This window comes from Arvicanthis niloticus, chromosome X, assembly GCF_011762505.2.
Source record: "Arvicanthis niloticus isolate mArvNil1 chromosome X, mArvNil1.pat.X, whole genome shotgun sequence".
Taxonomy (NCBI): domain Eukaryota; kingdom Metazoa; phylum Chordata; class Mammalia; order Rodentia; family Muridae; genus Arvicanthis; species Arvicanthis niloticus.
The window spans coordinates 81,393,449-81,405,704 of NC_047679.1; positions in this window are offsets into that span (position 1 = coordinate 81,393,449).

The window sequence follows — 12,256 nt, forward strand, 5'->3', positions numbered from 1 at the left end:
GTCACGGAGTAGATAACTGAGGCTCACGTGATCACGTGATCATAGCGTGCTACGTAAACTTAAAATCCCGACTCAGCCATAGAGTAGATTTGGCTCAGACCTCTTTTTTAAAGTGTTTTTTTAAAGATTTATTTAATTTTTTATGTATATGAGTACACTGTAGCTGTCTTCAGACACACCAGAACAGGGCATCGGATCCTATTACAGATGGTTGTGAGCCACCATGTGGTTGCTGGGAATTGAACTCAGGACCTCTGGAAGAGCAGTCGGTGCTCTTAACCACTGAGCCATCTCTCCAGCCCTCAGACCTCTTTTACTTGTTTATCACCCCTGTTACTGTTACTTAAGGTTAAGAGCCCCCTGGCTGCTTGGTATGGGTCTTCACTACCGTTTACTTAGGTTGAAACCTAGATAGTGGGACTTTAATCTCAGCACTCAGAAGGCAGAGACTAGTGGTTTTCTATGTGTTTGAGGCCAGCCTGGGTGACAAAATAAAAACTTGTCTCAATAATAATAATAATAATAATAATAATAATAATAATAATAATAATAATAATAAAAATAAAAACAGCAAAGATGAACCTGACACCATGTGTAGGTATGTATGAAGAAAGCATCCACAGGACTTTAAACTGGGACTATAGAGTGCTTGAAATATGGAAGATGGATATTCTTTCTGTACCCACCACTGAGATAGATGGAGAGAGAGAGGGAGGGGGAGAGAAGATATGTTTTAAAATTGTGTATATGACTTGAGGTCTGAGGCTTCTACCCGGCAATGGACATGTGACTAAATAATAAGCATGAACACCAGAATGCTATATTGTGACTGAAAAAAATAGATCTACCACATAATTAAATCAAATCATCACAGAGAGAGACAGCATTAGACATTTTTAAAAAAAACAATATAGTTTAAAAGAGGTGTGTGAAACTTCAATATGTTTTTACTATTTAGTTTTGTTTCTAGTTCTGAGGATCTAATCTAGAGCCTTGAATGTGCTAGGCAAGTGGGTTTCTACTGCACTCCAGCCTTCCTCTTGGTACTTTTCCAAGTACCTCAGCCCACACGTCATATAAATCTCTCTCTCTCTCTCTCTCTCTCTCTCTCTCTCTCTCTCTCTCTCTCTCTCTCTCTCTGTCTCTCTCTCTCTCTCTAGTGGTGGCCTGTATACCAATCTTCCACAGACCAAGCACTTTAAATTTCCACTTTAAGATCCTGTAGATGTTGTCTACATATAGACACCCCCAACACACACACACACACATACAGACACACACACACACACACACACACACACACACAAGTACACTTACGTACACACACACAGTGTCAGGTTGTGACAGGGCAAAGTTTCTTCCGTCTCAGCTGGAACAATTTTTGCTTTATACAGAAAATAAAACCTCCCTTTTCTATCCCTGCTGTGAAAAGTCCAGTGGAAAAACATTCAACCCTGCTCTAGAAACCTGAGGTAGAAAGGTCCCAGCTAACTAATATCATAGTTTCTTTCTTTCTTTCTTTCTTTCTTTCTTTCTTTCTTTCTTTCTTTCTTTCTTTCTTCTGATTTGACTTCTGTTAAATTGCTTGATTGCTTTACTTTACTCTAACTGCCACACAGGATGTAGTTTTTCTGTGTTCTTTGCTTTTAAAAGCTTCCTGTAAAATGTATTCAAGGCTGCTCTATGAGAAAATTTTCTCTCCAGGCAGTTGCCTGAGCAGGCTCTCAATTCATATGATTACTCATTGAGTCTCTACCTGGCAACATTTGGAGGCCCCAGTGAGATCCTTCCTAGACCCTCACTAGCCACTTTGGCCAACTTCCAACTCTTGGCACAGGCTTTTTGTTGTTTTGTTTTGTGGCTATGCAGTGGGAGGGCAAAAGAGATGTACAACCTGAGATGTCTCAGGGCTCTGGGAGAGATCTCAGTGCTTGTAGCTATTCAGGCCCCTACAACACCGTCTAAGTTTTCTTCAGTAAGAGTCACCTGGTCTGTCACCTCTCAGCTACTGCTCCAGTGACAACCTGCATGCTGCCATGCTCCTCACCATGACAATAATGACTAACCTCTGAAACTGTAAGCAAGCAAGCTCCCAATGAAAGGTGTCTTAGTATACATTCTGCCTCAGGAATATCTATTTAATGGGCAAGAAGTGAAAATCTATTTCAGTATGGACCATAGACTATAAAGATTAAAAAGAACTGTGCCTGTCCTCATCTCATTGCTGATTAGACCTGAAATAGCCATTCCTGGATAGACCTGGAACAATAACAACAACAATAAAAAAAAGAAACAAACTAAATAGACAGGAAGTAGACAGGTTGATAAGGAACTAGAGGTATTAACATTTCCATTTCTGAATTAGAACAACAGATTCTAAAAAAAAATGGGAAAAAAAGAACAACAGATTCCCTTTCAGAAGTGGTTATACAAAATCAGAGAGGCTTAGACTTGCTTCTCATGAGACAAAGGGACTATGTATGGCGTTGTGAGAAACTGGTTGTCTGTATGTTAATTGATCAGGAATAATTAGAGAAAATCTTACCGTTCTTGGAAAATCCTCAAAAAGGGAGACAAAGACATGGATCATATAACTGGTACATGTCTCTGTTCTTTTGGTCCTCTTGGTTAACTACTTTGCTATCAACACTGGCTGGGCCTTTAATTGTCATTCTGATTGGATTAAAGATAGGGCCTTGCAACTTAAATTGTATGTTTAACTATGTAAAACCAAGAATTAATTAATTCAAATTAATGGTCCTTAAGACCAATTATACCCCTTTAAAGCACAATTTGACTCATTCACTAAGACCTGTAGGGAATATGACAGGCAGGGCAAAGATTTCTCCGTTTGTCTCAGGCAAAACCATTTTTTACTTAACCTGAAAACTAATCTCCCCCTTTTTACTCCCACTATGTAAAGTGCCAAGTAAAACTACCCAACCCTATTCTAGAAACTTAGGATTGAAATGCCCCAATTTATGGTATGTTTTTGGCTTCTGTTTACCTGCTTGCTTACTTTACTTCTCCCTGCAGCTGCCAAGTAGGGTGTCTACTTTTTCTGTGTTCCTTTTTAGTTTAAAAGCTCACTGTAAAATGCATTCAAGGATGCTCTGTGAGAAGTTTTTCTGAATTGGAATGTTGGTTGTACTGCTGAGTGATCTTTGGGTATCTACACTAAAACAAGATTAAATTCTTCTTCTTTTTTTGGGGGGGAGGGGGGACAGCATTTCACTTTGTCTACCAGGTAGGCACCAAAATCACACAGAAATGTATTTGCCTCTGCCTCCTGAATGGTGAGCATTGGCCTTCCTAAGGCATATATATATATATATATATATATATATATATATATATAATTATTAATAATATAATTATAATTATATAATTATATATAAATAATAATTATATTATAATATATAATAATTATATAATATTATAATATTATATTATATAAATATAATATAAATAATAATATTTATATATAAATATAAATACATATGCATGTACATACATATATGGTATATATGTATGTATATATGTATATATACCTATATATGTGTGTATATACATACACATATATATATGTGCATATATACGTTCCTGTGCCCCTAGGCATTATCAAGAGCATCCTAACAAACGGACCCTGTGACTACTTTAGGTTACAAAGAAAATAAAATTAGTGAATTCATGTTACTAATTGGCCATTTAAAACAGGGCAATTATCCTTGATTACTTGAGTAGACTCTATCTTTACAAGAATCCTTACATGGAAGAGGATACACACACACACATACACACACACACACACAGTATGTTACTGATGGTTCACTCTCTACTTCCAGGGAAATCTTAACCATAATAGGGAGGACAAACATAGTGGCTTCACATAGTTCAAACATCTAACTATTGTTCGTCATGGATCTCAATGCTCCACCGGGGCAAAAGAGTCATCTGGGCTGCATTATTTTGGGGTACATTCTCTTGGAAAGTATCATCTGTTCCAGTCTCTGGTGGCTGCTGATTATATACCCTGTGACCCTTCGCTTTTTAAGTGGCAGCTGAAGTTTCTTTCACAGGTATATTCCACATCACCTTTATCTGCCACCTACTTTCATTAAGAATTCTTGTAATCTACCCAGATAATCAAGGATAATCACCCTATTTTAAATTCCCAATTAGAACCATTAATTTCATCCTCTTTGTAAGCTAACATAGTCATATGGGCTATATGTTTTTTAGGATAGTCTTGATGCTGTCTAGGCACACAGGAACGAGTTCATTTTCTTTGCCGATTAAACGATTAAAAGACACAGACTAAGTATTAAAGAAGATCTTGGGGCATGCCAGTGGCATCCTCTTTTGTGGGTCTTAGTCTCATTAACGGAGAAAAATAGACTTAAATGAAATCTCTAGGACAATTTGTTAGAATCTAAAATAAAAACCCCAGGGCAAGCAAGCAAGAAATTTCAGTTGCCCCAAGGAAAGGAGAAGGATGGAGAAGAGAAAGAAAAAATGGAAAACCAAACCAAACAAACAGAAAAACAAGCCATGCCATTTGAAATGAGTTGGTGTGAAGGTCAACCACATAATAGAGAGGGGAGCTTTAGAAAAAGAGTAAGGCATTGGTGAGATAGTTCAGCAGTTAAGAGTGCTTACTGCTCTTGCAGACAATGTAGGCTTGGTGGCCAGTACACCTTCCACAACTCCAAGTGTTAGCTGATGTTTCTCTCATAAGCGCACTTCACAGCAACTCTGTCTGCCACCTTCTTCCATTTAATGATTCTTGTAAAGACAGCATGTACCCAGGTAATCCAGGATTTGACACTCTCTTATCTTGGTGGGAAACAGGCATGTACACGCAGGCAAAATGTTCATACATATAAAAGCTTTTTTTTTTTTTTTTGAAAAAAAAAAAGAGTAAGTGTAAAGCCATCTAAAGTGTTAGGAAATCTAAAAGCATACTTAGGCTTTGGTCGACAAAGAAGGAAGACAGAAGAAAAGGAAAAGGAATAATTAACCATCTTCTGAATAAAAACTTAGAAGGTTAGACAAACTCAGGCAAAGCTTATGGTGGCTTGAATGGACTGCATGCACTAGGGGGAAGGAATTCTAAGAAGACAAAAAATTTCCACTCTATTAAGGTGAACCTTCCTTTCTAGGTGTGGAAAAAGACATGTTTCCACCTAGACATAGATTTCATATTTTTAATGTAACAGTCTATCTACCACAAACCTTAATCTTTCTAATAATTTATAGAGTTGAACACACAATGCCTTTTGGGGAACACCTGCATGTACTTTTCAGATACTTTCAAAGGTTCATTCTGGTTGCAGAGAGGTGACCTCCTGATGGGGCACTTGAGGTGGGCACTGTGGGCTTAAGCAAAGATAAAGCAAGGATAACTTCAAGAACAAAGTGGTTTGGGTGGAGGGGACAGTTAGAGATGGATGACTATGTGGAGGGAAGGATGTTGCCATTGAAAAAACCCCAAGCCCAGTTCAACTAAGGCCTGTGTTGGATACCTAAAATACCTTGGCGACATCTTATGTTTTACAAGGATTAAATAATGGGACATCATACAAAAGACTCACGGACATTCTGGGGAGGGCACTGGACACAGGGAAAAAGCCATTACTCATCAGTGTGTCAATGTAAACGATAAATCATCTATCATTGTTTGAATTGTTTTCATGAGCTAAGATGTTCTCTTCTGCTATATATCTCACATACGAACTAAGGAAGGTGGGACAAAGTTCATCTTCTGTGGAAAATGAGTTAATATGACTTTGCTAGCATGCATACCTGAAGGACTTGGTCTGGGTCATGCCTTTGAGTCAGCTTCATGAGGTACTACCTTATCAACACATGGGACAATCAATACTAGATACTATGTTCTTTTCCTGGCCTGAGTGAGTAATCTCCATGCCTAAGGGCATTAAAAAGCCAATGAATAGGAACACAGTGATGTGTCATATGATTCATTGTATCTAAAACTCTTTTGAAGCCTGCTATTAACTCCACACATAGAAACTGTCTCCAGTGGCTGATGAGTCACCTTCATAGCTTCGCTTGGCATCCCACAGGCCCATGTCTCATACATTTGGCCTCACTATATAAAGTGCCTTGAGGTGTCTTTATTGTGATCTCAAAGGAGGAGGAGGAGGAGGAGGAGGAGGAGGAGGAGGAGGAGGAGGAGGAGGAGGAGGAGGAGGAGGAGGAGGAGAAAAATCATAGCCCTGCCATGTTTCATTGTTCTACTTGCAAAGCTAACTGTTGTTTAAAATGTGTTGCTGCAGAGCCTGAAAAGTCTGTGCCAGGTCCTCTGTGCATATATTATGGCTTCTAGTTTACAGTTTTTATGAACTGAGTCATAAAACTGAGACCCTGAGTATGAAAACATGTGGGTCTCTGGTTCTTGGGCTCTTGTTTCTGTCTGTTTGTTTTGTCCAATTCTGTTGTGTTACTTTTTTTTAATCTTATATTTTATATAATATAATTATAAGATATATTTTATATCTTAATATCTATCTGAGGCCTGTTTGTTTTCGAATAAGGGATAGACAGGGGGTGAATTTGGATGAGAGGGGACATGGAGAGGAACTAGGAGAGGTAGAGGGAGAGGAAACTATAGAATATATTATGTGAGAAAAAACCTATTTTCAATAAAAGGAAAAACGTTGAGGCTCCAGCTGACACAAAAATATCAAATCATAGCATAGTAGTCAGACAGAAGAATGACAGCTGGAAAGGTAAGAGTCATTCAGAAGAACAGCCCACAGCAAGGGACTTTCAGCCCCATCCGCCTGGTTGCACTTATCTTCAGATGGGGAAGGGAAACAAGCTTGCCCTTTCCCACTTAGCATTAATTCAATTCCTGCAATTTAGGCATGGCACAAAGCTTCCTTCTTCAACCCTCTAATTCTCATACAGTACTATGACAGAAATTTCTTAGGGGGAGTTTCATAAGAATGAGGCCTGACTTAGTACTTGGTTATAAGATTACATTTGGTGATATTTAATGATATGTGCTCTTGGGCAATTTTATTTATTACTGAACTCCAGTTGTTGCACCAATAAAATGGGGATAAGAGTGGCACCATTCCATAATGTGACTGAATACAGTAATACAAGGAAAATCCTTTAGTATGCACACCATAATGTTAAGCCCTCAACAAATAAGTTATTACTACTTACCAATGTCGCTCAACAGGAATGGAAAATCTAACACAAAATAGGAGGTTTTAACCACTTACCTATTCTGTCTCCTGACATACAAGCTGCCCGTCTTATTTGTTTAAAGCTCATGAGAGTTCATAAATTCTTGCCAGTATGATTTCAGACAATTTGGCCAGATGGCTTTCATTCACAAAACTGAACAAGAGATACAATCTGGGCTATCTGGGGACCAAATCTCAAGGGTTTAAGCTTCCAACTTGATAGACCTAAATTTGTTCCTTTTGATATAGAAGATTTTGTCTATGGAGGCAAAAAAAAAAAAAAAAAAAAGCAAAGGCTGCCATCTGACAGTACTTCCAGCCACTACATGGCCATTAGAATTCGGCTGCAGGCTCTTCTGCAGAGTGCCATAGCTGGAAGGCCATGTTGGTCTACTCTGTGTTGACAGGGGAACTGGGTGCATAATGAGAAGTGCTTAAAGCCACCTGCTTTAAACTTTTCAATTTCTGTTCTTTTTTTTTTCTAGTCAGCAATATTCAACTTGCCAAAATGGGTTCCCATCGACTTCTTGAATTCCATGAAGCTTCTGTCTTGCCCAAGTTTCAGTCAATAATTTCTTTTCAAGTTCTTTCACCTCGCCTGTTCTATGCGTGCCTCATTTATACTGCCCCTCCCCCTTTGCACATCACTTTTAAGTCAGTATCCCACCCTTCCTCTTCCCAGGGATTTCTACTACCCAGCTCTTGTTCCACTTTTTGCTTTCTTCCTTTTCACAGACAGCTCCTTGACAGCTAGCTTGTCTACATTTTTCATGCACTTTTTTCTTTAGGGTTTCTCCTATTAGAATGTATTCCAGAACATCAACATTCACAGACATCTCACGTCCTTTAACTAGGCTGTTTTCTAAAGACCTGGAGATCTTTGCCTGGACCTGGAGGGCATCTCACTGCCCTCTCTGGAGGTCCCCTATTTCGTTTTTTTTTTTTCCTGAGGCCACCCATTCCTCAGTTCCTCAGCTCCTCAGCTTCCCTATCCACGAACATCTATACAGAGCACTGGGAGTTTCAAAAAGCCAAGGGTCCTTTCTGGTGAAAAAACAGAGTGCTTCACTTATAAAACAATATTTTATCAGGATTACAGATGACCTTACTTAATTGTCCTTGAATTTGACACATTTCCACTTTTATTCCACACCAGCTGTGAGTTCCAAATTGTCTATGTTCATTCATTAAACGCTCAGGCTGGCTGCAGGTCAATCTAGAGGAGCTCCATTTGGGAGACCCAGACTGGCTATATTTGTTAGGCTCTTGGTCCACATCTAGCTTCAACATACATCGACAAGGGTCACTGTTGGTATGAATTTGACACTTTCAATTTTAATATCTAAATTAATTTAGATTACCTCATAAAATGGGGAAGGCTAGTAGTATGAAGCCCCTTAACCCCACATCACTTCCAGATCACCTTAAACCTTCCCAGGAGTTCCTGCTACTCAGCTCCTGCTTGCAATCGTATCCAGAGCCCAAACTTAAGTTAACTCCTATCTCCCTTCACTCAAAGGGCTCCTGTGGAAAGAGAGCCACGAAGTCAAGATGAAGTCCAAGCTAGGATATCCTACTTCAGGAAGGAGCATGGTGGCTGCAGGGGCTATGAAGTGGTAGCTGGAATGTGGACAGAGACAGGGCAGCCTCTTCTACTTCTTCCTGCCCTGTGGAGACCCTAACCATTTCAGCAGCTATGCTAGCCAGTGAGTCCAGAATGCCATCTCAGAGGGGCTGTGAGATGCAAGGCAAACTTCTCCATGCAAAACTCATTTTTCTAAGGTAGGGGTGGGAGGAGGGGGTTGGTTTTACAGGGAATTCCTGCCATTTCTACTGGGTCCCCAAGTCTGTTTCCCTAAACTGTGACAGTTTTTCTGTGTATGCTCTGCCTTTGTTTCTGTCCTCTGAAGCTTGGATGCTCTTGTTTGTACTTTTACACTCTTCTACTTTTGTTTCTGCCTCACCAAGCCTGGATACTCTCAGTTGTATTTTATAGTTTTCCGGCTGCCTCTAGGTCACAGATACTAGAAAACAAAACTAGTTAAACTTTTGAGGCTGCCTGCCTCCATCTTCAGTCACACAGGAACTGGTTACAGATACATAGGTCACTGGGTTCAGTCTTACAAAGATTCAAATGTCTTTTGTGTTTGGCTAATATTGGAACATTGCCACATGCCGTTTTACTTCCCTGAAAAGCTGGCTCTGGTGATTTGGCCTGCCCACTTTTGACACAAGCATATTTATTTAAAATCTTTCTCCAAATCCTCTGTCCTGGGTCAAGGTGACTATCTGATTCTGAAAGAGAGAAGGATAGCAATAGAACAGGTAAAAGACATTATGTGCTTGAGGACTGCTAAGAGGTAAACTATTTCCAGTAGAGGTTATAGTTGATCTTATGGTATTTCATTATTTTCAAGAGAAATGTATACACACACACTCACACACACTCACACACATATATAAACATGGCTAAATATAATTATAGCTGCATGCATCTGAATACTTACCCCTCTTCTTGGTCCTTCTATTTTTGGTTTTTGTTTACAAAAAAATATTCCTCCATTTACAGTCATAGATATCTCTGAAACCCTTCATGGAATGTAAACTTGCTTTCTCTCAGGATCACTGAGACTTTTGAGGAATGGTTTTAAAAAGCCATAAAATTCCAAGCAAAAAGAAAGTTAGCTTAGTACTTACCAATGAGAAGAGTTAATAATAAATGCCCATGTATGGGTAAATTTAATTTGCTACAAAATCCCATATATGCAACTTTGATTCAACTCTCATTTAGGAAAATAGAAGAAAAACAACAGTACACAGGTATGAGGGAAAATGTTTAATCAGATGTCAAATACAAGGTTTAAGCTAAGTTACAGAAGGTTTGAGAAACGTATACAAAGCTTATAAAGGGTTAAATATTTTGGATCAAGATGGATTTTGTATGATCAAATGAAAACTTGTCTTAAGAAATAACAGGTGAAGACAAAGCCACAGAAGCTTTACAAACAAGTCACAGAACATCTGAGTAAATTATACAAGGTTTGTGGAGGACTGGAAATAAGAATGATACATTTGACAATGATTATGATTTATAAGTTCTTAGGATTATAAGAATCTATTCATACTAAAAGATGACTTAAGAATGTATGTCTAATCACTTATGGTTTTGGTAATTTTATTAAGCTTTAGGTATTTGGAGACAAAAACAGTTAATGATCAAATTAAATGATCAAATGTCTTTAATATGCTCAAAACAATGTTTGTACTTAAGTACAAATGTAATTCATTTACAGAGACAAGTATTGAGAGAAAGACTAATTTATATCTCACATTTTATAGACTTCCACATATATGTTGTCAAGGCTAAACCTAAATCAAGTAATTCAAAACATGTTTGTGGTAACAAAATTTGTTTAATATAAAATGATATTCAAAGTAAGCCACATTTAAAAAGCTGGTTGCAAAAAAAATTGGAATGCTTGTGTAAAAATGGGTTAAATTTACAATATGCTTGTATGGCAGGACATTCCTAAGCTCAAGTAGAACCTTTTTCCATAAGAGAAAATTGCATCCTAACTGCTTTATAGATAAAGACAGATGGGGAAATTAGAGCTGCTAGCAGTCTGTTGATTCTGTCTCTGGCTGTGCAAGCCAGGCCAGGAAAACCTCCTTATCTAAAGGGAAGATGAATTACTCTTCATGTTTCACATGCGTGATAGGAGGATGAATTCATTTGCCCAGTGGAGGATCATAGAGACTGTACCAACATCCTAAACATGTCTAAATAAGGGAGAGGTAAATAGCAATTGTTCTGTCCTGTCCCCTAAACTGACACATGAGATGCTCTGAACAGGAGAACCTTATACCTAAGCATACCACCCTACTGATATGAGACATAAACGTTAATTCAATTGGGCATGCCATTTATCCTGGATTTCATTTTTTCCTCTTAGCAAAAGCTAATTCCAGGGCCCATACCCATACCACCCACATTCCTTGATTAAATGAGGCTGCCAGATACTCTTATCATCAAACTTGAAGCTTTGGAAAGTTACTCATGATATCCAAGCCACGTCTTTGGAAGCATTGGTAGATGTTCCTATAAAAATGACTCAAAACTATCCTATTTCTCTTTTGAACTGTCAATCAGATACACATTTTAACAGACTTTCTTCACAAAACTTCCAAGTGCTTGTTCCGTATGCAGGAAGGAATCTGACAGCTAACTGCCTTATCCTTCTACAGAATCGGTAATGCATGGTCCAGCCAGTTTTACAATTGCACTTCATCTTACTAAACAAAATTTGTTTTAATTCTGTTGTAAACTTTTCCTCATTGACTTTGACATTTAATGTTTCCTATGAGACTGAACGATGAGTACCTCCTGGTTTGTGTTCTGGACCTTTGCCATTTTCTAGTAGCCCATTGGCTTGGCCCTTGTCTGAGGCACTCTAACTTCTGCCTTCTTTTATATCGCTCATTTCATTAGCTGGAAGCAGTTAGGATGGATGGATGCCCCTAAGCCCTTGAAAGCATTTAGCATGACCTCTGGAAGGGGGACTAACTGGTTTGAGATGGGACTCAAAGACACAAGGACTAGACAAAAGTTCAACTGCAAGCCTTCTCCTATGTATGGGCTTCTGGCTCCCCCCCACCCCGCCCCTAACTGAGGTTCCTCCCCTTGATCACTTCTTTACTCCTTATTATCCTCACATTTAATTTTAAAGATGGTATTTACACCATCTTTTAAATGTTTTACTTACTGAACTTCCCCCTATGCCCAAACAAAATATTCTGTGTAAGCTCTCCCTATGGTTCTCATACCTCCATTTGTTCCATTTGTCCCTGGTATGTCTGAAAAAAAAAAAAAAAAACCAGAAGACTCTTTAGATGCAGTGGAGAAACTCTGGCTACCAGGGGCCTGTTTCTCTTTCACCACAACCAGACACACACAATTCTTTCCATTAGTCCTTTCTATTGTTCCCTTGCTTCAATCTTCTGTAGCTCCCTGCTGCTTCTGCAAGCTCATTTTGTTC